Genomic DNA, 27,854 nt, shown 5'->3' with positions numbered 1-27,854 from the left:
GACTAAAATAAATGCCTATAATAAAAGTCTGTGCTATGTTCAATCTCACTAATTAAGTTTGATTTTGACTTCTTAAAAAATGAGCAACATTGTTTAGCTCAATGAGAAGGTGATTCTGATGTCAAGAGACCAGTGTTCCAATTTCTACATTGCTTTCCTGCATAATTGCCTCATTACTTCTACTTCTCAGTTTCCCTAGCAGTAAAAGTTGGATAACCTTTGCCTCTTTTTCCTCAAGCCAAACTTAACGGTAATCTTGGGATCAAGAATGTTTAGGTATTAAGCCCCTAGGAGGTAGAAAAGAAAGTATAGAATAATACTTACATTTTAGGGGATTTCTTTTAGAAAATACTATAAACACCAGAGCTTTAGATTCTCAAACAGACGTATATATCAATTATGTATTTTTTCTTCACAGAACTCGCCTTTCTCATTATCCCAATTTTCTTGTCCAATTTCTTACAGCTCAAACGTTGAAAGTGTAATTGAGTTATTTTTGGTGGTATCAGTTTCTTTTTTCTTTTTCATAAATTTATTTTATTTATTTTTGGCCGCATTGGGTCTTCATTGCTGCACATGGGCTTTCTCTAGTTGCGGTGAGTGGGGGCTACTCTTCGTGGCAGTGGGTGGGCTTCTTATTGCAGTGGCTTCTCTTGTTGCGGAGCACGGGCTCTAGGCACATGTGCTTCAGTAGTTGTGGCTTGGGGGCTCTAGAGTGCAGGCTCAGTAGTTGTGGTGCATGGGCTTAGTTGCTCCGCAGCATGTGGGATCTTCCTAGACCAGGGATCAAACCGATGTCCCCTACATTGGCAGGTGGATTCTTAACCACTGCACCACCAGGGAAGTCCTAGTATCCGTTTCTATGAATCAAATTGAGAGTAAAATTTGTTAAGAATATATAGAACCACAGACTTATTTCAAATAAGAATAAAGATATTATGTAGAAAGTTTTTATGTGAGTTTTATTTATATCATTAAAGCAGAATCCTTCGTATAACTTAGATCTAAGTTGCCTTGTAATGTAATTACAATGGTAGATCAGGTCGCAGCTCATTTCTGACTCCATTTATTGAGTTAAAAAAGGGCACTTTTAAGTACAAAATCTTAACTACGTGATCTGTGTAAAGTTTTCTAATAAACATATCTGGCCATCTTTGAATCATTCAATTTCCTTTGTTGTTTATAAATAAAATGGTAACAAAATAGGTTTTACCAAGGACAACTATTGCCTCAAGAAGAATTTAGCTATCATGGGTCAAGGAGTTTGTGAACTATCTGTAGAATTTCCATTTCCAAAAGTACATTACACAAATCTCCAAGGTTACATGCTCTCCAAGGCACATTAGTATACCTGCAAGGTTTCCATTTTCCTGACAGAAACAATTACAAATGCCATGCAAGAATAATTTCACACAGAGAGTTGAGGCAGCGATCAGAATTCTCTTAGGTAGTAGTAGCAAATGTTTATGCTAATATCATTTAGCTTTTCACTTTTAACTTTAAAAATCAGGTTCCTGAATCCAGTGCATTTCTTTTGTTGTCGATGTAGTTCTGTTACCGACCAGGGTTCTTGGCCTCCTTAATCAATAGAAATTGATAAGAGGCCAGACAAAAAATTCAGGCAAGGCTTTATTGGGATTCACGCTGCAGCACAGCATGAGGGAGCAAAAACAAGTTAACAGGTTCTGTTCCTTGCTCCCGAGCTGGTCCCTTTTATGGGATAAGGGTAGGGGTAGGTCCAGGGATCTGACTGGAGGGATGGCTTAGGTGGTCTGCCCTCCCCCTTGGTGGTGCTGTGTGCAGGGGGCATGAGCAGTACCCTGCTTTTGCTCCTAGCTCCTCAGAAGTGGCAGTTGGCTTTTGGTCTTTTTGTATGTTGTTCATAATTTGCCCCATCTGTGCATGCAGGCAGTTATTTTTAGTCCCTTATAGTTTCTTTGTATTTTGTTGCTGGAAGAGATGCAGCAGCAAAGGGTCCCAGGTCCCAGCCTGTTGCAGTTGCAGTTGAAGGAATTCACAGGTGAATTCACAAATAAGATATGAAATATCTTCACAGTGTGCCAATAGTTGCTCATTTTATATTCTTTATTTTTGGCACATTAAGCCTTATAAATGCTCTGTGTTTTTACCTAAGAGTTTATAGAAAGACAAAAGGTAAAGAATATGAATTTCTGATAGGAGTCTCATATTAATAATTACTGGATGATAATGGGACCTAAGGAGTAACAGCAGGAAGAAACGTGAGGGTCAAAATTCTTTCTTCCCATCTCCACACTTTCAGCTGAAACTTCCTTACATAATATGGAAAAGCAAACATTATAACGTGGACAATGAGGCAGAGTTTAAAAATTAAAATGGCATAAAAACAATGCACTTCAAAAGCAAAATCAACTGTCCAAAAATAAATTAGACACCAAATACACAGAATTTAACATTAATATTAACTTGATTAGCATTAATCTGAATTGGCATTTTATCCTTTCTTTATCTATTCTCTAAAGGTAAAGAATATTTGGTGGAGATATTGATTGTGGTTACTACTTTTTATTAGCAGATGGTATTAAACTAGTATTATGTCATTTATTTTATATATATACATATGTAGGTATGTAATTCTACTTTATTTCTGCATATCTCTTAGAAAATTTTAATTATTCTTTAGATTTTTAAATTTTATTTATGAACTTTCAGTTATCCATACAAACATGAGCTGTACATGACTCAAATGCTCTTTGAAAGGCAACAGAAGTGAAATGAAGTTTACTTATTTGATTTTTTTTCTAAGTTTATCCTAACTTTATTTTGCCTCTCAATATGCACAGCAAAAGAAATGGTAAAGAAAGCATAAAGGACACATTCACAAAACATAAGTATTTTTGTGTCTATTACAAATTTTTTTAAAATACATCTTTATTGGAGTATAATTGCTTCACAATACTATGTTAGTTTCTGTTGGACAATAAAGTGAATCAGCCATATGCATACATATATCCCCATACAATGGTAAGCAATATTAAATGTATTAAAGACATTATGGAGCCCGGAAAAACATCACATAAGCTTTTAATTTACAATAAAATGGGAATATGATATATATGTTTAGGATAGAATTATAGAATTTAGCTTGTTTCATAATTGACTTTTGCAATAAATAATAAATTATTTTTAAATAGCCGCAGAGAACACCTTGCTAATGGAGAATGATTCTGTGGTCTTCTCGAATTTATGATTTCTATTTCTTTCATCAATTAACATTTCACTATAGACTTTTGCTCACAAGTTGACTTCTCTGGTGTGTCATCAATGAGACACTATTTCTCTAATTGTGGTGATACTCGTACCTGCACAGGGGCTTGGATAGGAATGAGAGATAGAGGATGAGGAGCAATCGAATGTGTTTCAGTTAAGTGGTTAATAAGGTCTGTAAATCTGTTAAAAATTCTGTGGACTAAAGAAGATCAAAATTCTTGCTCTAACACACATTTATCTTGTAATTCATAGCAAATACTGAACTTCCCTAATTTTTGAGCAAATTGATTATAAGGACTGTGTATATTTTTATTTTTACATAGCTGTGCATATTTTATTTTTGCTTAGTGTACTTAGATATATCCCTCTTCCTCTGAAAATTATTTTTTAATAAATCCCATTATATGCACTTTCATACTATTTTAATATCAAAAAATCAATTCTGATTGGTTTGTGGTCACTTATTGTTTCCTTTCTTCCTTTCATATGATGAAGTCTTTTTATATTATTTCTGTAATCAGTGTCATGCAAAAACATAGGTATTGTGATAAACACACACACACTTACTGTATCATAAATATTGTTAATTTTCAGTATGTTATGATGTTTTGACAACTCAAAAATCCTTTCTGGCTGAGGAGGGACTGCCCCTCCCTGAGTTAGCCAGTTCTTAGAGATAATAAAGTACCCAGACAGGAACAGGCTTTTGATGTGCAAACTAATGTATCCAGAGCCTTGCCTTCCCTATTCCCTTATCTGGCCCTTGCACCCAGGAAGTGACATTCCTCTGCCTTAAACATTCCAGGACCAGGTGCCAGGCAACTAGGGCCCACCGTTATAGCCAAAAGCTCTCCAAAATTATTCGAACAGCCAAGTCCTAAACTGTTTACCCTGCCCTGCCTTGCCTGTCCTGTGAATGTTCAATAAAGGCCACAGCCCAAGCTCCGCCCTACATCTTGTCTTCTGCCTCTTGACCACCCTGGTTGTTTCCTTAGGTGGCCCTACATGGCATGCTATGCTTCTTGTCTTTAGGAGCTGTGGGTATTATAAACTTTGCTTTTTCCTGAGCCTCTCTGTCTCCTCTTATGGCTGCACCTAACTGACCATCTCATAAAGAATATAAAGAATGTAAAACATTTACACACTTCTTTTCTCCTTCCTTTCTTCCTTCCTTTCTTTCTTTCTTTCTTTCTTCCTTCCTTTCTTTCTTTCTTTCTTTCTTTCTTTCTTTCTTTCTTTCTTTCTTTCTTTCTCTTTCTTCTTCCCTCCCTCCCTCCCTTCCTTCCTTCCTTCCCTCCTTCCATGGAGAGGCAGGGTGAAATCATTTATTTCATAGAAAAATATCCATTTGGAAAACCTTCAATCCCCAAACAAAGTCATTAGAGGAATTATTTTTTGAATTTTCCAGAACCCAATTGAGAGCATAGTGTTATGACACTGAAGAAGCATTAGTGCTATATTTCTGGCATCAATCGTCCATATTGTTTTCTAATTTCCAACTCATGATGCCAAATAATTAATAGGAACAACTAAAATCAACAAAGGAAGCATGATTATAAATAACTCTCAGCAATAGAACTCTGAAAAAGCATTAGTTTTTCTATTCATGATTTAATCATCTAGATAACTACTAGAAGGAAAAAAAAATCAAAGCTTAGCCACAAGATGGAGCTCATGTAGAAATGATAAAGATGCTGTCAACTAGCAACATGAAGAAATTAGGCAAAGTAATTATGTTTCTCTCACATTTTACTGGTTCCCTTATTCATTTGGTATGGATAGAAGCTGGATAATAAAAGGCTCCTCTACATTAATTTATTGTAAAGTTATCTTCAATGGTACATTCTGAAGCTTATGGGCCGTGACTTGACATTATAGGCATGGCCCATTATAAGCATGGCTTAATTAATAAATGCACATAAATAAGTAGGCTCTTAAAAACTTAAATTTGTTTAGAGCAGTGCTTCTCAAACATTAGTATTCGTAAGATCCATCCAAAGAGCTTAGTTAAAATGCAGATTTCCAGTCCTCACCCCTAGAGACAGTGATTCAGTAGGTTGTAAATAGAGGCCATTTGTTTGTTAGTTGTTTCTCTAACAAACTCCCAGATGATACTGATGATGACAGTTTGTCTAGTCACTTGTTAAAATGTCCTCTTTATTAATTGCTTAAAAACTAGTTTTAGTGCCATATTGCAGCATAGATTGTGAATCATGGGAGAGAGGTTTTGGTGTATTCAATTATTCTATTTACCGATGCATCCAGACCCAGTTTAGAAAGACTTTTATACAAACAAAAGAGGAAATCAAAGGGTTGAAGTGCTTAAGGTGGTAAAGAGTATGGTGACCTCTATTAGCTTACACGTATATACTCAAACTCTATGCCTACATGAGCTTACCTTTTTGAAAAGGAAATCAAAATTGAACAAAGAAAGATACAAATCAACATGTACTTACAAATTCTGATAAGGTCTGTGAAAGAAAAAAGGGTACCTATGAAAGATTATCAGGTTGGACTTCCATAAACTGAGGTAATTCAGGAAATCTACATTTAAAGTCAAATTTGCATGTTGAGTAGAAGTTAGCAAATGTAGGGGAAAAGTACACTAGGAAGAAAGAGTACCGGGTTCAAATACCACCTTGCTATGTTGGAAGAAACCCAGATGCCTAAAACATAGGAAGCGCACAGCAGCAGTAAGTATGGGGTAAGGACAAGTGGCTAGGGCCTCATGTTCTAGGTTAAGAAATGCAGATTTTAATCTAAGTGCAGTAGAGAGTCACTGAAGGATTTTTAATAAGTGTTAAAGATTTTATATGTTTAAAGCTCACTTTTGCTGCTCTGTTTAAAATGGATAGAAGAGGGACTTTCCTGGTGGCGCAGTGGTTAAGAATCTGCCTGCCAATGCAGGGGACACAGGTTCGAGCCCTGGTCTGGGAAGATCCCACATGCTGTGGAGCAACTAAGCCCGCGTGCCACAACTACTGAAGCCCACGCGCCTATAGCCCGTGCTCCGCAACAAGAGAAGCCACCGCAATGAGAAGTGCACACCGCAACAAAGAGCAGCCCCCGCTCACTGCAACTAGAGAAAGCCCACGCAGCAACAAAGACCCAACACAGCCAAAACTAAATAAATAAAATAAATTAATTTTTTAAATAAATAAATAAAATAAAATGGATAGAAGAAACTAAGAGTGGGGTAGAGAGACCATTTAGAAGTCTATTGAAATTCTCTATTTAACAGACAATGGTATTATAAATCATTATATTAGTTTTGGTCTTATTTCCATTTAGTTAACTCTAAAATTAATCTATCTGGGATACTCTATACCTGTTATTTGACGTATTACTATATCCAGTATTTATTGGATATCTTTTTATTATACGGGTGATTATCAGTGAAAAGTACATATTTTCAGAAGATCCCATCACTCTCCTTCTTTTCTCCCTTAAATACCCTCGTGGTGTTAGGTTCTGGCTGGTTCATTTCCCCTCCAGCAGGCCATAGAGTGGTGACTTGTGGTTAAGACCTCAGGCTTTGCGATCGTGCTGCCAAAGTTCATAAGAGGGTTCATATCAAGATTCTTCCACAAGTTATTTGTCTGCTTAACTTTTTATCTTAATTCTGTCATCTACAAAATGGGAATTCAGTGAATTACTGAGCACACTAATACAGAAAGCCCTCCAAAACTTCTTAATTATCATTACTATTTTTTACATAAAATCAAAATAGAAACACTTCTGTAAAATTTTTTATAATTTCCTGGAAATAGTCTATCTGATTACAAATGCAGATGGATGATTTCCACTTAGGGAATCATTTGTTGTTAACACTAACTATATATAAAGGTTAAAAACTTGATGTATCTCATTTAATCTCAATTAAATCCAGTGCAGGTCAACCAAAGAGAGATAGGATGGAAAATGTATTGATATTTGAAAGTTGTACTTTATCACAACAAAATATTTTTTGATAAAAAATAAACTGTAACCAGTTTCTTATTTTTTATTAAATAATAACAACAGCTGATTTTATTAAACATAGACAAAATTTTTAACAATGCACAAACCACAGATAAACCAGGTGTTCAATTCACCTGAAAGGGAATTGATCAAAATAAAAGGAAATATAACAGCAGTTATATAAAGCAAGTCACAGCACAGGGGAGAATAAAGTGAAATTACTTAATCATCTTTGAAGTTCAGACATTTAAGTTTTTCAAGCATATCATTTAATATCATTGAGATGAGCTCTGAGTAAATGTCACTCAGTGAACTAACTCAAGGGCTGGTCTCATTTTTATCAATTATTATTTATAATGGGGTTGGTAAAACTATAAGTACTTATTATGCTCTAACAAAATGTTATATGCTATTATAACATCCTAAGTGTTCTAAAAACAAAAATTTTGATGAACATATTTACAAAAGCAAATTTCATTCCATTTCTAATGATTTACAAATAAATTTCATCCCATTTCTGATACACCTTCATCAGTTAATATTTAAAACATGAATGTTCATGCCTGTAACATATTTATAAAAGCAATATCAACCAGGAAAACAGATTATTTTCCTTATGAATATTGCTTACATGTAACAAAATCCTCTGTGTTGTTACAATGACATGATATGAACTAAGATATGGTTTAATAAAATGAAGTGATGTTTGAATTGTGATAATTTCATCTCCTGGAGATATATATGTTTAATATTCCAAAAAAATTCCTATCATAGAATCAATGATCAAATCTATTCAGCAAAATATTTATTGAGCTCCTATTACTATGCTTCAGCATTTTTCTACATGCTTGGATTTGAGCAATAAAATTAACATACCAGATCTCATGGTGCTGACTTTCTCCATGGGAGAATATACAATATATTACTAAATTATAGATATTACAGATACACAATGTATTTAAGCAAGTGAAAAATAGTATGAAGGAAAAAAAATTGAGGGCATCTAGAGCACCCAAGTGGCTGCTGTTCTAGAAGAGGTGGTCAGGGACGGGGGCTCTGAGGAGGTGAGTTGGCAGAGTCTGAATGAAGCATAGGGACCTGGAAGACATCTGGGAAAAGAGCATTCCAGGCAGAAGGGATGCCAGTATAAAACTTTAGATGGAACTGCCTTTGGATGTTCTGGGAGTAGCCATGGGGTCACTATAGTTGGATCAGCATGAATATGGGTAAGAGCGGGAATAAATAAGGTTGAGGAGGCAACTGGTGGCCTGATAATTTAGGAAGAACTCCAAGGCCTGTTACGGAATTCCAGTTTGTTTTGTTTTGTTTTTTATAAATTTATTTATTTTATTTTATTATTTTTCACTGTGTTGGGTCTTTGTTGCTGCACGCGGGCTTTCTCCAGTTGTGGCAAGCGGGGGATACTCTTCATTGAGGTGTGTGGGCTTCTCATTGAGCTAGCTTCCCTTGTTTTGGAGCACGGGCTCTAGGCACGTGGGCTTCAGTAGTTGTGGCTCACAGGCTCTAGAGCGCAGGCTCAGTAGTTGTGGCACACGGGCTTAGTTGCCCCGCGGCATGTGGGATCTTCCCAGACTAGGGACTGAACCTGTGTCCCCTGCATTGGCAGGCGGATTCTCAACCACTGCGCCACCAGGGAAGCCCCTGTAGCCTTTTTGCCACCACATTCCCATATTTTATTTTCTTGTGATTGTTGTTTTGTCTACTTCCATATTTGTCCATTTTTGTGACATACACTTTTTCATGCCTTCCAAACAAATTCAAATTCTCCATTCAGGACTCACTTCCTCTGGGAAACCTTCCCCAAACTCTTAAGGTAAGATGAGGACCCCTTCCTGGGCTTTATCAACCTTTTAAACTCTCTTTATCTCTGTCTCTCACTGACACACACACACACACACACGCACTCACGCTCCCAAAAAACGCACACAGACGTGCATTGACACAGCATATATCTTATTGCATTGCAATGTGTGTGCACTTTTCTTCTTTCCCCCGAGAATGTATAGACTCTAGGTTCTTTTAAGTAAAAGACATGATGATTTTATTTTGTATAATGAACTTCTAATTCAGGGCCAGACACACTTAAGGTGCTCAATAGACAAATACATGAGGACTCTTTTCTTAATTTTACATTAGTTTTATAAAAACACATTTTACGATGCCTAATAGTGTTTAGGATATATTAATTTAGATTACATAAATATTTCTGAAATACTGAATATTTGATGGGTTAAATGTTACAACTTTATTTATGCACAGTTACTTAGAGGAAAAGCAACTCTTTGAGAATTGTCTGGGGAAAAGGCTGATTTTTGCACCCTGTAGAGTGCAGGTGTATTTAAACTATAAAAGCTGTAGGAAGGCAATTTCTCATAGTTAAATAAATCTTTCTGTCAGTAAATACAAAGATCATGAATTAAAAAATATTTTTTGGAAGAATTTTTGAGACTTATGAATGAGATTCACTGAATGACAAAGCATAAAGCCCTTTATATTTGCTACTCTTGTTTAGTAATTTATAACAATACACTTGGGCAACTTATTAAAATAAAATAAAAATCCCCATCAAGTGATGATACTGAGAGCTTTGTTTCTGAGGTAGACTTGCAGAAACTTTTTAAATACACATAGTAACTTCTGTAGTGGTTTGCAGTTGTTAATGTTGCTTTTTTCCAAAAATCACACAATGAATTATTAAAACAGTACAATTCTGGACACTACATTTCTTTCTATTCAGAGGTGTAAGTTGAAGGTATGTGATGTTTTCTGTAGATTCAACAACTCTTTCTAGGACTTCTCCCTAGAAAGAATTGGGAAGCTTTCAGAGAACAGTTGTAGTAAAAGGAAAGGATAGTTTACTACATAGCAGCAGAAAGAAAACACAGGTTTCTCACTATATGCTGTGGAAATTGTGATGGCGATTTTGGGATATTCAGCTATTGAATTAAAACAATTTTAAGATACTTCTTTCCCTTACAAATACGTGCTTCACAGAAATGTAGAATCTGGTAAATATCCAAGTGACACAGTGTCCTTCAATAACAGCCATTTATTGGAGTATAATCTACAGAACACACTCTATGGTAAATCATTGCAACTCACAACTCACAGGTTCATAAAAGGGTGAAAGAGATTCAAAACAAAAGATAAACTTCTGTAACACAAATACCAAATAAACACATTTCAAAGATTTTATTAAACTCGATTAATGAAGGATCCAGTAAGATGTTACAAAGAGAACTCAAAATATCATGCTTCTGGGCCTCCCTGGTGGCGCAAGTGGTTGAGAGTCCGCCTGCCGATGCAGGGGATGCGGGTTCGTGCCCCGGTCTGGGAGGATCCCATATGCCACGGAGCGGCTGGGCCCGTGAGCCATGGCCGCTGAGCCTGCGCGTCCGGAGCCTGCGTGTCCGGAGCCTGTGCTCCGCGACGGGGGAGGCCACAACAGTGAGAGGCCCGCATACCGCAAAAAAAAAAAAAAAAAAAAAAAAATATATATATATATATATATATATCATGCTTCTGTACTCAGGTAAAAAGTGCTGACGTGAATTTACAAATAAATGCAAAACAGACAAAATAGATCAGTTTCCACAATGCAATAGTCACTTACATTCTGCTAGACAACATTTGAATTTCTAGGGACAAGAATTATTTGCTTTAATATGAGTTTTTGTTTTGTTTTGTTTACAACTTACAGAGACATAAAAAAGCTCACAGGTAATGGAAAAAGAAATAAAAACAAAAACAGATTCTGATAACTCTGAAATGTGTGCTCTGAACAACACATAGTTTTCTTTGAAGACACTTAGTATATTTTGGTTCTTTCACTACAATCTTGTCTTCATGAACTAGGTACATATAGCATTTTGGTGTATAAGCTCAGAGAATGAAGAGTGTTTAAAAAGTATCTCCAATATACTGTCTGCATTTAAATTATCATGCCATAATTTTTTTTTATTTTGTTTATGTTTTTAATTTTAATTTTTTTATTTTTTAACATCTTTATTAGAGTATAATTGCTTTAAAATGGTATGTCACTTTCTGCTTTATAACAAAGTGAATCAGTTATACATATACATATACCCCCATATCTCTTCCCTCTTGCATCTCCCTCCCTCCCACCCTCCCTATCCCACCCCTCTAGATGGTCACAAAGCACGGAGCTGATCTCCCTGTGCTATGCGGCTGCTTCGCACTAGCTAGCTGTTTTACCTTTGGTAGGGTATATATGTCCATGCCACTCTCTCGCTTTGTCCCAGCTTACCCTTCCCTCTCCCCGTATCCTCACCTCCATTCTCTAGTAGGTCTGCACCTTTATTCCCGTCTTGCCCCTAGGGTCTTCTGCCCATTTTCTTTTTCTTTCTTTTTTTTTAGATTCCATATATATGTGTTAGCATACGGTATTTGTTTTTCTCTTTCTGACTTACTTCACTCTGTATGACTGTCTCTAGGTCCATCCACCTCATTACAAATAACTCAGTTTCGTTCCTTTTTATATGCCATGTTATTTTACATTATAGCTTTTTTGCTTAATGGTTAATCATCTTAAATTCAGAAATTATTTTTATTCTTATAGTTTCTCAATTCTATGATTTCTAGAATTTCTCTTCCATGTATCCCAGTAAAATATAAGAAATAAAGGCATATTAATATACGAGCTTTAGCGCAGATTGGTTAGAGGTTTAATCATGAGATTTGTATTTAAGCAATCTTTACCAGTGTGGCTATGTGCCTATGCAAACTCTCTTGTGTGAAGAAAGAAAAGACCAATGTAAACAGTTAGCTAAAAATCACTGGCGTGCATGGAAATCCATACCTCCTTCTCCATAGTGGGAAAATCTTTTTTTTTTTTTTTTTTTTTTTTGCAGTACGTGGGCCTCTCACTGCTGTGGCCTCTCCTGTTGCGGAGCACAGGCTCCGGACGCGCAGGCTCAGCGGCCATGGCCCACGGACCTAGCCGCTCTGCGGCATGTGGGATCCTCCCGGACCAGGGCACGAACCCATGTCCCCTGCATCAGCAGGCGGACTCTCAACCACTGCACCACCAGGGAAGCCCTATAGTGGGAAAATCTTAAAGTTTACTTCACCAAACACTTTGCCACCAAAACTGTGCTCCCAGTGTTTCTGCTATGTGATTTTTAGGACAAGAAATATTTTCACCTCAGTTCTGGGTACTGTCTTCAATGGTCCCTTTCAGGCGTGCTTTCAGATTTGGCATGATTTTCTACCAAATATAGTGGGCAAATGTTTTACATTTGGATGTGATATCATTGGTCCAAAATAAACAAAACAAATAAAATTGTGCCCATACCAGTTTCTGAGCTCTTTCCCTCCTCGTAAGGCCAAATGTAATCATATACAATTAATGCTTTTTGAAACAGGGAAAATATAGACAGTTGTCATTGCCTTAACTATCGGTAACACACAAACTGATGCTTTTTTTTTTTTTCATTTTTTGGCTGCACCACACAGCTTATGGTATCTTAGCTCCCCAACCAGGGATTGAACCTGGCCTTCCGCAGTAAGAGCACAGAGTACTAACCACTGGACCACTAGAAAATTCCCGAACCTATTCTTATTTTAATCATTTGTGTCAGTCAAGTCTTACTTATAAACAACAGTAACTATATCTTAAACAGAAGCAAAAACAAAAATCTTAAATAAAAACAGAATAAATATAAAGATATTGGAGGTGTACAGAATGGTGGTCTTGCCTGGGAGATGGACAGATGCCAGGGCTGCTCTGAAGGCTTTAGAGCTGCCGTCATCTGAGCAAACGTCATCACAGGAGTCAGATCTGTGGCCAGACCCCTGAGTTCCATCACTGCCACAGTCCTTGCTTCAGGGGTTCAATAGTAAAACATTAAGTCAAGTCACCTGTCCTTTCCAGGAAAAATAGAGGAAGCATTTGGCCCACTTATTTGCCCTTTGGTAAAGACTTGGGAATTCCCCTCAAAGACAGACCTTTTGATAATAATGAAAAGGTATTTAAATGCTGAATAGTAAAACCAATTCAAATATTTACTACATCAGTGTAGTTTATGCTAAAGTCAGGAAAAAAATTGTAATTTCCCTGGAGGTAAGGCTCATCTTCTGTACCTGGAAAACCTAGGCCTTCTAACTTGAGATAATATAGATATTTCCAAAGTCCTAAATTGGAGCAGCACATAAAGGTTTTTAACATACTTGCTGTATGACAATATTCTACACCCCAGCAATTCCTAAGTGGTCCTGATTCTCTTCATTCTCTAGTGATTGAAGCAAGAATGCAAAAGCATTCTCAGTGCTAAGCATTGTCCCATAACAGAAAGTTTCTAATGTCACTACCATCACGGCCACATTTTGTGCAGCTTGGCACCAAACAGTCATATGATACAGAAGGTCATTTTACTCTTTGAACAGGACGCCATACAAATTCCCCAAACTTGTCTGTGACAATTGTACATCAGGATTTTTCTAGAGATCCTTTAGTTTTCCTTTTCCTTTTTAGCAGATAATTCCTAAGTTCTAACAACCGATAGGCATGTGGAGAATGGAAGAAGATCACTAGCTGAAGCTCCCGTACAACCTAAGCTTCCAAGCCTTTAAATCACCATTGAGATACCACCTAACCCTTATTTACAAAGTTTTCAAAAGTATGCATTCTTCTTATAGCTTAGCTTTTCTTTTTCACCCCACTAGATTAGTTCTTCACCAATCTGAATATGTCTACCTCTAATATATTCTTAAATTTTATATAATTTATGTTTTGGAGATTTGATTAGCTGGTGTAAAAAAAAAAGCACATTTTCTGCTCACTTCTTGCTTTACTGTATATTATACCTATTTACTAGGTTTAGCAGACAAGGCACTGGTCAATGGACCACAAGTTTCATGTGTTAGGCTAATACCTATAAAAACAATCTCCAGATGTCAGAGAACTAACCCATTAGAAGGTTATTTTTAGCTCACATAACAGTCCATCATTGTGGGTGATCTTCCATGCAATGATTTCAGCATCCTAGCTCCTTCCAAATGTGGCTCTGCCATCCCTAGAATGTCAACATTCTCTGCTGGATCTTTAGCATTTTATGGGGAGTTGGGGGAACAGTGAGGAGGATCACATGAGACGTTTTCATGGGCCAGGGTTGGAAGTGGCCAAACACTGCTTCCATTCTCATTCTGCTAACTAGGACTAAAACTCAGCCACGTAGCCACATCTAACTGTGAGGAAGGCAGTAGTCTAGTTGTATAATAACCTTTCCTGGAAGGAAGAGGAAATGAATTTGATAAATGAGTAGACGAGCTCTGCTACAGTCATCTAGACAAACCAGCCCTTTGGAGCCTTTCTATTAATGCTCCTTGAACCTTTAATCAAAACCTATTTGCTCTCTCAACAATAAGCACCTCCAGATAATTAATGTTTAAAACTACCCTTTTAAACACTGTTGTGAATTACCAAGGGCTCCTATTTGCAAGAAGATAAAGAGCCTCATGATAAATATATACTGTCTTGTCTTTGACCCTTCAGCCATAGGGGTCTTGTAACAACAGATCCTCAAATCCAGCTCTGAAAGTCCTGGCTCTTTTGACAGCAGTTCAGAGCACCACAGAGAGTTTAGAGCACCATTTTCGGGCATTTTCCCAAAACGTGATACTTCACCTATATCTAAACATGGGATGATTTATTCTATTCTGTCACTACAAAGAAAGCCTTTAGCTTAAAGGACACAGAGCTGCTTAGGCTAATCAGTACCTCTATAATAACAATCACTTAAATTATTTCTTTAAGGCACTAGGCCCTTCAAAACTATGCTTAAAATTATCTGGGATGATATTCTGAGTGGCTCCAGATATTCACATCCCACATGACCTTTAGGTAGAAGAGGTCTACCTTCCTCAGTCTCTCCTTCCACTTCTCCACACTGAGTGATACCTCAATTAAATATGTTGTGATTTAATTTGGAGAAGCCTTTCGGGATAATAAAGATTAACTTTAGAAGTGAGATGAGTGCACATGTATGTGTGTGTGTGTTTGTGTGGTGTGCTTGGGTGGGTAAAGAGTGAGCCTTTACCTTTATTTCATGAAACATAATTAGACACAACATTGTTAATCAACTATACTCCAGTATAAAATAAAAATTAAAAACAAAACCATACGTAGAAATGATGCCCACAAGTCTTCTTCAGCACAGTGCTCACTGTATTAAGTAAACGATTTAACTGTATTACAGCTGATCATTATCAACCCATTTGCCCTTGTGCATCTGCTTATTCCCACCATAGTGTCTCCAGTGTGTCTTGCTCTTGCCCATACCTGAGTGCCAATTTCTTTAGAAGACTCCAGCCTCTTAGTCCTATAGCCAATATATGGATGAGTGTATGAAAGAATTACCACTTATGATTGCTTGTAATTATTTTCTTATTTTATAGCTCTACGTAATACCAAGACTGCACTTTTTTCTTTCATTTCATCCCACACCTTACCAATCTCTTGAGAATTTCAACCTTAAGCTGATACGACCCTACAACTGTGAGCACCAGAGTCATTTTAATGTTTTCATGCAGCATCTTTCCCAGGCTTCGTTGAGAGGAACTAAACCTTTGGGAGGTGTCTCTTCTTTTTTTTTTTTTTTTCTTTTTTCACGTTGCTATCCCCATTTTTATTGTACTATGTGACTTTCTGAAGTCATGTTTTGGGCTCAGGATTTTTAGCAATCTTTCAGGATACTTTGTTAAATATATTTATATTACATGGCTACCCTGCCCAAAGAGCTACCTATCTAAGGTGGTCACCCTTACCACGCTGGAGAAATACATTTGAAAGAGACATACGGATTATTGAAAATTCCTAATGGTGTCCTTACCAGTAGACATATATGTGGCTGGGAAATAAAAAGCTTAAGAGATGAAGATTGTTAATGCCTGTTATTAAATTTTCACTTGTATTTTTTAACTACAATTTACATTCATCCACTGTTTTTTGTTGTTGTTGATCACTGAGCATGTTTTATTAATTATTATATTACATTTTCTCTCCTGGGTTTTCTTCTCCCTCTAAACAGGCTTTAGTCTTCACCAGCTCTTTAAAAGCACCATTATCAAGCCTACTTATAATGATTGTCCTTTGCCACACCTGGCCTTGTCTCTCCACCTTGCTTTCAATAGACTGCTGCAGTGAGTGTGCATCAGAATCACCTGGAGGGCTTGTTGGAGCCCAGGCCGCAGGGCACCACCCCCGCAGTCTCTGATTGGCAGGTTTGGAGCGGGGCTGAGAATTTACATTTCCTAACAAGTTCCCAGGTGATGCTGATACTGCTGTTCTGGGACCTCACTCTGAGACTCAGCGTGCTTCCTGCGTCACGCTGTTTACCAGTTTTCACAGCTAGAGCCACTTAACTCACACGTGTTGATTCTGCCCCACGCCGGTAAGAAGGAATACAGGCCTTTCATTGGTTCCTTAGGACGTAACTTTACGTCGGATTTGACGTGGGTAGCAGAGCCGAGCGTTTGCTGAGTTTTCCAGCCCCCGTACTTCATCCCTTCCCGGCTTCCTTGGTGGACGCGCTGTTTCCTCTAGGGCTAGGACACTCTGACTTCTCTTGCTCAGTTCCTTCTGGAGGCTGAAGGTGAGCAGGTAAGTTCACTTCCCGCATCTGGGAATCTACCTGGTTGCCTTCTGGACATTTGTGACCCTGTGCTCACCTAGGTGGTATTGGTTTGCCTGCGCTGCTTTCCGTTACTTGTTGTTAAGACTTTGAAGTCCGCCTTTTCTGTGCCAGCGAGTCTAGAGTTCTGGGTCTCGGATTCCCAGGCCTGACTTGAAATAACGCAGGCTACCTTCTCTGCTTTTCAAACATGGGTTATTTACTCGGTTGAACAACATTGTTGCTGTTTGTATGACTACTGCCCATTGTTTCCCTCTCTTGATTTTTATATGTGTTTCCAGACCCCTCAACCCCAGGCTCCATCTCCCTCACACTCTGCGTCTCCTTTCTGGCTTAGTCTTTTTCCTCTAAGAATGATTACGTTTCTGGTAAGATCATGCACCTTGGCTGGAAGGTTCTAATGCCACCTACATGCATAACTTAGGTCCAAGTAAGTCAACTATATTATTTCCTTTTTAAACCTGTGTCAAGGAGGTCTGTGGGCTTGCTAAGCAAAATATAGTCTGAGGATCAGGCTTTCAGCATGTTAGGGGAGCTTGTCAGAAATGCAGAGCCTCAGGCCCCACCTCAGATGGACTGAGTTAGAATCCATGTTGTAACAAGAGCCCCAGGTGATTTTCATGCACATTGTAAAGAATCGATATATGGTGTAGCACCAGTAGGATGAACTGCTCCTACCTGAAACTAATTGTGACTCTCAACTTTACCAATCACTACTTTTTCCAACTTCCTAATCACCCTGTTGTGATTTTACAAAACTGTGTTGGGTGAGTTTCCTGCTGACAATGTGAACTTTGACCAACAACCCATAATTCTGCAGGAATTAAAAGTCTCTCTGCGAGGCTTCCCTGGTGGTGCAGTGGTTGAGAGTCCCCCTGCCAATGCAGGGGACACGGGTTCGTGCCCCTGTCCGGGATGACCCACGTGCCGCGGAGTGGTGGGGCCCGTGAGCCATGGCTCCTGAGCCTGCGCGTCCGGAACCTGTGCTCCGCAATGGGAGAGGCCACAACAGTGGGAGGCCCGCGTACTGCAAAATAAAAAATAAAAAATAAAAAATGTCTCTCTGTGTTTGTTTTTTGGTATATGTTTTGCACAAAGCCTTTTCAACTGTGTCAGCATACCAAAGGAATATTTCTTCATGTTTTGGGCCATGATCTGATGTGGTCTGGATGACAGGCAGCTTGAAGTTCCAGGGTGGATGAATACCACTCAAATTCAACAATAAATTTTAGGAGCATAATGTAATGCTGGCCCACAGTAGGTGACCATCCAAACCTCTCTCATCAGCATTTAATATGGAGAAGGTGTTGAAGGTAGATCAGCCTGGGTGAACTAATTCCACCCCAGAGCTTCTGTGGTGGGTGGGGCCAGCAGTACTGGTCTGGACAGTGACCAGTGAATGGCCTTTTTACTAGAAACCCATCCCTGAAGGAGCAGGACTCCAGCCAGTGACCGAGTCCACAAGTCAGATCCAGCCATTGCAGGGAGGGGGCTTATAAGAGATACATGGAGTGTCAGAGCTTCAGTCAAGACTGCCTACCTTCAGGATAGGGTGACAGCCCCAAAGGGAGGAAACTGCCATATTAACCTGGAGACCCAGGTGGACAGGCCCTTATTCATAAGCCATGCCATAGAAAGAACATGGGTTCTAGAATCCAAGTGGGGTTTGTGTGACCTTGAGTAACTTTATCCTCAGATGGTCTTATAGGCAAATGAAAATGCATGTCCAGGGTCTCATAGAGGACTCAAATAGCAAATGCTTAATTAAGTGGTAGTAACTATTACGTTTAATAGAGGGAGTCATATTCTTATGTGAGCCTGTGTGCCTCAGGGCTGCTCCAGGTTCTTTGAATTCTAACCCGATTGGTTGAAGGGTTGGGTAGCTAGTGTAGTACCTTGTTCAGGATTGGAGCAGAAGGGAGCAGGCCTGCTCAAAGCACAAGTGCTTAGCTAAGTATATTGGAGGACTTTTTTATTTCCTCTTTTATTCTCTTGTGATCTGATGGCTGTCTTTAGAGTTGTGTTTGGATTCATTTTTCTTTTTGTGCACCTATATATTATAGATTTTTGGTTTGTGGTTATCATGAGCTTTTGGTATAGCAGTCTCTCTCTCTCTCTATATATATATATATACACAATGTGATTGTTTTAAGTTGCTGATCTCTTAATTTCAAATGCATTTTAAATATCCTGCATGTGTACTCTCCTCCTCTCATGATTACTGGTTTTAATATCATATTTGTGTGTGGATAATTTCCTGCCTTTATGTTTGCCTTTACCAGTGAGGTTTCCCATTTCATAATTTCCTTGTTTCTAGTTGTGGCCTTTTCTCTTTTCTCCTCCCATCATCCAAGGGCCAGAGTCCAGCTGCTCCCCCGTTCCCAGAGTAGGTTCTGACTTAGTTTATGGACTCAGTTACACAGGCTGCAGGATCATAGTTTTCTTGCTTCTGGTGCCTGCCCATTGATGAGTGGAGCTGGGTCTTGGCCCTCTGGTGGGCAGGGCCATGTTAAGGGACATGTCTAGGTGACTATGGACTCAGGAAGTCCTTAGGCAGCCTGTCTGCTCATGTGTGGGGCTGTGTTCCCATTCTACTGCATGTTTGGCCTGAGGTGTCACAGCACCGGAGCTCACAGGCTGTTGGGTGGGGCCAGGTCTTGAGTGCTTATGACCCAGGCAAGATGTCTACCTTCAATAAGAGTACATGTAGATGACATTCTCTGATACCTCTGCCAGCACCACTGGTGTCCATGTCCCCAGGGTGAGCTACAGCCACACCCCCACTTCCCAGGAGACCCTCCAAGACCAGCAGGTAAGTCTGGCCCAGGCTCCTAGTCATCACTTTTTTTTTTTTTTTTCTCTAGTCACCACTTTTGCCCAAGGTCCCGGTGCATGTGAAGCCTTGCGTGCACCCTCCAAGAGTGGATGTCTCTGTTTTCCCCAGTCCTGTGGAGCTCCTGCAGTCAAGCTCTGCTGGCCTTCAAAACCACATACTCGGGGCTTCCCTGGTGGCGCAGTGGTTGAGAGTCCACCTGCTGATGCAGGGGACACGGGTTTGTGCCCTGGTCCGGGAAGATCCCACATGCCGCGGAGTTGCTGGGCCCGTGAGCCATGGCCACTTAGCCTGTGTGTCCGGAGCCTGTGCTCCGCAACGGGAGAGGCCACAGCAGTGAGAGGCCTGTGTACTGCAAAAAAAAAAAAAAAAAAAAAAAATACTCTGGGGGCTCCTCCTCCTGATGCCAATCCTCTAGGCTGGGGAGCCTGATGTGGGGCTCAGAACATTCACTCCTGTGGGAGAACTTCTGTGATACAATTGTTCTCTAATTGTGGGTCACCCACCCAGGTGGTATGGGGTTTCATTGTATCACGAGTACACCACCCCCACCATCCTGTTGTGGTTTCTTCTTTCTATCCTTGGACGTACATTTTTTGGCAGGTTCCAGTCTTTTGTACTGATGTATGTTCAACAGTTAGTTGTGATTTTGATGTGCTTGTGAGAGGAGATGAGCTCAAGGTCCTACTGTTCCACCATTTGTCCCTCCCAGTGGGAGGTTTCTCTTCTTGACTAATCTTTGTGCATGTGCTCACTTTCCCTAAAATGCTAAGAAATTAAAGGGTAATCTCTAGTGCCTCTATTCAGATTTTTTTTAACAGCTAAACATTTGAAATCCCAAAGCCTTTTTTTCCCTGAGTTTCCTGAGATGAACAAACAGAACTTTCATGTGCTGTGGTGAATCATGGTGGCACTGGCACGCAGAGTCTTGGTGGTATCTTTTTGGCTACATTAATTACTCATAATGTCTCTTCTCGGGGCTTGGATAGAATTCCTTTTTTTCTTCTTTTTCATGTGTAACAGTTTCAGTAACTTAAAGAAAAAAGGATGAAGATTCTTGTACTTAGCGTTTTTGCTAAATTATTCTATTTTGGGTAGATCCAGTTTTTAAACGTCTTCTAATTGGGCTCATTTATCTGTTCTCTCTAAAAAAAGCCATTTATATTAAAACAGAAGAGAACAACTTTTCCTCTCTTTAACACATGACATTAACTTGATGAGATCATACCTTTTAGTTACAATATTCACAGATGTGAGCAAAAAATATGTTAAAAATATAATCTCCATTAGTGAAACAGTGTTTGCCTTAATTTAACAAACATGTATTGAGCCCCATCTGTGAAATACAGAGTTCTTAGTGTTGGAATATGTTAGTGAACAATAGAAGCAACAATCCCTGTCTTTATAGAGCTTTTATTCTTATGCGGTGAGACAGACAACAAACACAATAGATAAGTACATTTTGCTGCATGTGAATTGAACAAACTCTGTTTCCCCACCTTCAGACTCTCTTGACTAACTTTTTTCTTCCTAATGCACTTTTGCTTTCCAGATCTGCTGCTGTCTGGGGCCAACCACTCACTCTTCCTGGAATTTCTGGACTCTCTGTTTTAAGGGCTACCACTACCACAGCTGAAGCTGCTTGCCCAGTGTTTGCAGCTCCTCTCACCCCTTAAGGACTTTAACAAAATATGTGACATCCCATGTGGCCACCAAAAAAGGCAAATAATTTAACATTAGCTCTATTTCATACACTTATTCAACAAATGCTTTTTTGAACACAAAAGGCTGGTCAGATACTATTCTAGGTCCATAGGATACACCAATAAAATCTTGGAGTTAACAATCTAGGAGGAGTCAGAGAACCAATAATAAAGTAATTTAGAAGGTGATAAGTACAATAGTAAAAGAAAAAAAAATGTAAAACAAGATAAGGGGGGATTTGGAGAGCTGGGAGTAGAGTGAAAGCAGTTTTAAAGAAGGGAGTCAGGGGCTTCCTTGGTGGTGCAGTGGTTGAGAGTCTGCCTGCTGATGCAGGGGACACGGGTTCATGCCCCGGTCCGGGAGGATCCCACGTGCCGCGGAGCGGCTGGGCCCGGGAGCCATGGCCGCTGAGCCTGCGCGTCCGGAGCCTGTGCTCCGCAATGGGAGAGGCCACAGCAGTGAGAGGCCCGTGTACTACAAAAAAAAAAAGGAAGGGAGTCAGGATAGGCTTCACTGAGGAGGGAGTAATTGAGAAAAGACTTCGAGGAGGGTTGGAAATCAGAATCAGTGAGGGAGCAGCAGATAGAACGAAGGCAAAGAGGTGATTAGAATCAGCTCATGTAGGATATCGAAAGAATGTTTGGCTTTTAGTTTGAGTGAAATGGGAATTGTTGCAAGATTTCGAGTAGAAGAGTGATGTGGTATGAAAAAAAGTGTGTGTGTGTGTGTGTACACACAATTGGTACAAAAGTCTGCTGGATAAATAACTCATATCTCCCTGAGCTAGGACCTCAGCCCTTCTCCTTTGATCTTGGATTCTAAGTGTTAGAGGTATGACAGGCAAGAATTCACATCTGCAAGTTGCTCCACTATCTGTCCTGGCCTCTGCTCTTGCTAGTTGTCTGATTTCTACTGCTTACAATCTCACATTAATGCTCCGTCTATCAGACAACTGGGCTGTTATGTTCTTCTCGGTTCAGAAGCACGGACATGCCTGATGGCTTTCATTATTGAAACATCTACTTATGCAGGCCTGCCATTTTAATTAAACACACACACACACACACACACACAAAACCAAATAAGCTGAGTGGCAGATATTACACTCGAGCTGCCCATGTAGTGGTGTTGGATTACCCTTGATACAAAATATATCATTTCTCTGGCCAGCTCAGGACATAGTATCACTTTTGTAAGCCTGGTCTTTGGGAAGTGAGTCCTCATTATAGTTGTGTGGCTCTATGGTGACAAAGATCTTTTGGTTTTATCATACAGCTCTCTCTGACCAGGGGTGTGTGGGCAGTGCCACAGTGCTATGTCTGTGTGGTTCAACTACAGGCTGACACTCTCTCTACCACAAGGACCTCTGAACTGAAGGTCCTGCATCTTTGCTTACCTTTCCTGACCACCTTCCAACTTCTAGTCATCTTTTCCCCTTAGTGTCTTCACTTTTTTCTAAAAGCTGGAATCCATCAAAATTCCCAGAACATCAACTTACAAGAACTCTAAGTACAGATGGAATTCATGTACTATGACTATGGATGAATAGACATAGAATGTAGTTATTTAACATAACAGCTGGCCCACCTAGATAAATTCAATCATTAACTTGTTATATTAAGGAGGCACTGTTCATAATAGGAATGAATTGCCTTAAAATATAATGAACTCTTAATCACCTGCTGTGCTAAAGTAGATATAATGTGACCATAGCTAGGAATGCTGTGGAAGAAACCTCTGAATTTCTTTGGAATGACTGCCACCAAACAGAAGGGTGCATTACTCTTTACATTCAAGGGAAAGAATTGGTTAAAGTCTGTAGCTCTTAGGATCCAGGAGGTCTAAATTTGGAGGGTCAGTGTATGCCAAAAGCCAAAGCAGAAGAAACATTAAGGGGAGTAAGGGGTCATTCTGACTTGTCCTGTTCCCACTTGGAAACTAAGGGCCAAACAAGATGATAGCAGAGCCAGGTCTCAGGAAGTCAGAACCTCAAAGATCAAACATTTAAGCAGGTGTTCAGCAATAGTAACAAGAAGAAAGTAATCTAAAGGGGAAATTAATCATGGTACCAGGGTCACGGGGACTACCACATCAAGAAAACACTGTGCCCCAGTAACAAGTTCTCCTTTACTCTGTCTTTTAGGAAAGAAGTTTTCTCAGGGCATGACTGTCTTAGGGCATATGAGTAAGAATAGAAATAGATGAATGCTTAAGTGGGACTGGTTAGGGTATAGGGATGGTGGAACTGACTCTCAGTTCTGGGCTTTTCACCTATTATTACCCCCTCCCCGCCCCCTCCATCACACACACACACCCATTCTACATTACTGTTAAAGAAAACTACGTAACTATTTTAGTCATGAGAGTTCTTGGATGGTAAAGTATTTTGGGTACCTTCTCAAATTGAATATATATATATATATATATGTATATATATATATATATTTTTTTTTGCATTACGCGGGCCTCTCACTGTTGTGACGTATCTCATTACGGAGCCCAGGCTCTGGACGCGCAGGCTCAGCGGCCATGGCTCACGGGCCCAGCCGCTCCACGGCACGTGGGATCTTCCGGACCGGGGCACGAACCCGTGTCCCCTAATTCGGCAGTTGGACTCTCAAGCACTGTGCCACCAGGGAAGCCCTCAAATTGAATATTTTGACCTTGATTATTTTGACAGCTCTATGCAGCTGCATCTATATTGACATCAACTATTTAAGTATTAATGTGCATATGTCCAAATCATAAAAACTTTCGAAAATGTACTACATGTTACAAATCATCCTTAAAACATTTTGAGAAGTTTGCCTGAGCTTAATGCAGTGCAGATTCCCACAGTGCATTGTGGTAATCCTGAACCCGGACTGAAAGCCATTAGAATCAAGAGTAGATGTGATATTTTGCATTTGTTTATAGGGTAATTATTATCTTAACTTCTTTTCATGATGAAAGGAGGACACATAAACTTATCTGCAGGAAACAGGCTGCGCATTTCAAAATTCTTTCTCACATACCACATTGAAATCATCTACAGCCAAGACGCAGTTATGAAGAACACAGATGAAGTTTTGGTCCATATTACAGATGCATTCATTTAAGCATGTTCTGCAGGAGACCACTGGAAGGTAAAACTATTATCTATCCTACTATGAACATCAAAATTTTATTTTGTCATTTAACTTGGTAGAATAATGTAAATGAAGAGATTGCGATGAAGAGATTGCTATTAAAAATTTTAACCTATTTTTTTGATGCACTATGAATCTCTAGCAGGAGTCTCTTTAAAAGTGAACTCAAGGTCAAAACACATGGGATGGGGAAATAAAGAGGCGTGAGGAGAAAGAGGCACAGTCGATTTTAATATCTAATGGGACAAACTCAGTTAAATGATAAATAAGGAAATCCTGTGGCTTCAGTTTTGAAAACAATTTGTGTAGGTTCTCTACAAAATATATAGAACACTGAAGAGGCGGAAGTGAAAATCAAATATTTGTTCTTTATGGGGCAAGGAAGTAGCTCTTATCTTCGTCATTTCCCTCCCAGTGACTCCAGGTTAGACTATTCAAGTAAAGCCTTGATTGATTTGTTTAATAATCTCCAAAATATATAGACAGCTCATGCAGCTCAATATCAAAAAAACAACCCAATCCAAAAATGGGCAGAAGACCTAACTAGACATTTCTCCAAAGAAGACATACAGATGGCCAAGAGGCACATGAAAAGCTGCTCAACATCACGAATTATTAGAGAAATGCAAATCAAAACCACAATGAGGTATCACCTCACACCAGTTAGTATGAGCATCATCAGAATATCTACAAACAACAAATGCCAGAGAGGGTGTGGAGAAAAGGGAACCCTCTTGATCTGTTGGTGGGAATATAAATGGATACAGCCACTATGGAGAACAGTATGGACATTCCTTAAAAAGCTAAAAATAGAATTACCATATGACCCAGCCATCCCACTACTGGGCATATACCCAGAGAAAACCATAATTCAAAAAGACTGGCCTATTTTTACAGAGATTGTTTTCTCTTTATGTGCTGCTTTGGTGAATCCATCTGTAATCATAGTTTAAGCTGCTACCAAAATACTAATGTATCTCAAACCTTTAACTATATCCAAGGGTCATCTTGAGATGTCTGCTTAACATTTCTAATAGGTTATCTCAAAGTCACTTCACATTTAAGAAGTCCAAAATGAAACATCAATTTCTCTTTCCTTTTTGATTTTCCTCATGTTTTTCTGCCTTAAATGTTGGCTTCATCAAATAATGATTCATGAAACGACAGGAGACATTGTGGTGTCTTAAATAGTTCTCAACTGACCGTCACATTTGGTTACTATCAAATCCATCCTCTTATCAGTCTTCATTACCCTTAGTTCAGTCCTACTTATTCTCACCTGGATTGCCGCCACACCCTCCTCACTGGACTGGGTCTTCTGTTCATCTCAAATTCATCTTGAACACCTATGCCACCATGTTAGAGCTAATCACAATGCAAACTAAATCATCCTTCTGCTTTAAATATTTTTTAAACTCCAGATTAATTTTAAGTATAAAATAAAATTCAAGCTCCTTAACAAAGTATATAAAACTCTGGCACTTTTCTAGTATAATTTTCTCCAATTGCTGGCTTTTAAATAATATGCTCCAGCAATGTGAAACTACGTAAGTTACTGAACCGAACTTTAGTTGGCTCGCTTGCATGCATTGTAGCCAATCAACTGACACCGGGTTGTGGTACAGCACTTATTTCAGGGTGCCAAGCAAGGAGAACAAGTAGCTCATGCTCAGACCACCCAAACTCCCCAGTGGCTTTCAGGGAAGATGTTTTAAAGAGGGAGGGGGCTGCAGGGTGCATGATCAGTTCACGCACAATTCTCAGATTGGTTGGCATCAAGGTGAAGTTTCAAGCATCATCAACCTTCTGGTTTCAACCAGTCTAGGGTCTGTGTGCTTGAAGTCAGCAGTTTTCATCTGGTGGGGGTCGGCTTCCTATAAAAGCAACTTAGGAATGTGTGTCAGACCTTTATATCTTTCGGGAAACTTCAAGTTAGGTGATTCTGCCATATGGCAGATATATAGTCTAAATTGTGACCAGCTCCGCAGCCCAACAGCTATTCTTTGTTTCTACATCTTCACATGCCCTAAACATTAACTCTTGAGTCAGCCTTTTGAGAATGAGGGGAGGCCTGGGAGGCTAAACGGAAAACCTTTTACTTCAAAAGACAAGGACACAGGCTTGCACACGATTTCACACACAGCTCTTCAGATACCATGTGCTGTGTGACACCTCTGTGCCCTTAAACATGACACAGCCCTGCCTGTAGTAACATCATCCTTTCTTCTTAACCTGGCTTCATCCTATTTGTCTTTTAAAATTCCGTCCAGGTGTCACATATTATGTGAGTCTTTTACTTAACCCAGCTCCACCCCAGCATCATCTTCACTCAGATTGAATCAAGTGTACTTCCAAGGTTCTCCAAGTGCAACTTGGGAATATCAGATACTTACTATGTTATGTAGTAACATCCTCACCTCTCCTCATCTCTCTCTCTCCCTGACAAGAATGCCCACTCCTAGAAAACAAGGCTTAATGAAATTTTGTTTATTTTTGTGGACCTAGTTCACTGGTATAGTTAACTGAACTAAATCATACTGCATAATATTGGAGAAATCAAGGGGTGGGAAGAAAAATTCTTGGTGTGACCTAGTGTGACTGACCCACAAATATTTTGAGAGGCATTGTTTTGTAAACATTGAAATAGACCATGTATTCAGACAGACCTTGGTTTGCGTCCCAGTTCTACCACTTGCTCTGTGAAGAGGGAGAAATTACATTGTAGCTCCAAGACTTCAGTCTTCTCATCCTTAAACTAGACATAATAATAGTAATAATAATAACAATTATACTTACTTGTAGGCAGAGGTGAGCCCAGATCTTCTGAAACTTAAGCTTATAGAAATTTGGAGACCTCTTTTAAGAAAAAGAATACAGAACTATAAATTAAGAATTAAGTACAAAATATGTATATTTATAATGAGAACTCATCAAATTATAAATTTTGAAAATCTGATAAATATTTCATCACACCACCTCAGAAAGATAATACAGTTAAAAAAATTAACTGCCTCACTTATCTCTAGTATTTCTCCTTCAGTGTTTAGTTTCATATATTTTTTATTATTTTTTAAACTTATTTACCCCATACTCCTAATTTTATTTTTACTATTTCATAGCATAATCAAGATTTTGTGATATTTTATATGGAAAATAGGCAATTCAGTCATCTGAAATGGTTTATCAATTTTTAAAATTATCAATGAATTAGTTTTTTTTAATTCATAATTTTCTCTTGGTAATATTCAAATTATTGGTATGTCAAATACAGGAAGAATTATCAAGTGTTTATATGGTCTATAAGATTTG

Source organism: Mesoplodon densirostris, chromosome 2 (genome assembly GCF_025265405.1).
Source record: "Mesoplodon densirostris isolate mMesDen1 chromosome 2, mMesDen1 primary haplotype, whole genome shotgun sequence".
Taxonomy (NCBI): domain Eukaryota; kingdom Metazoa; phylum Chordata; class Mammalia; order Artiodactyla; family Ziphiidae; genus Mesoplodon; species Mesoplodon densirostris.
Note: the sequence above shows the minus strand (reverse complement) of the source record.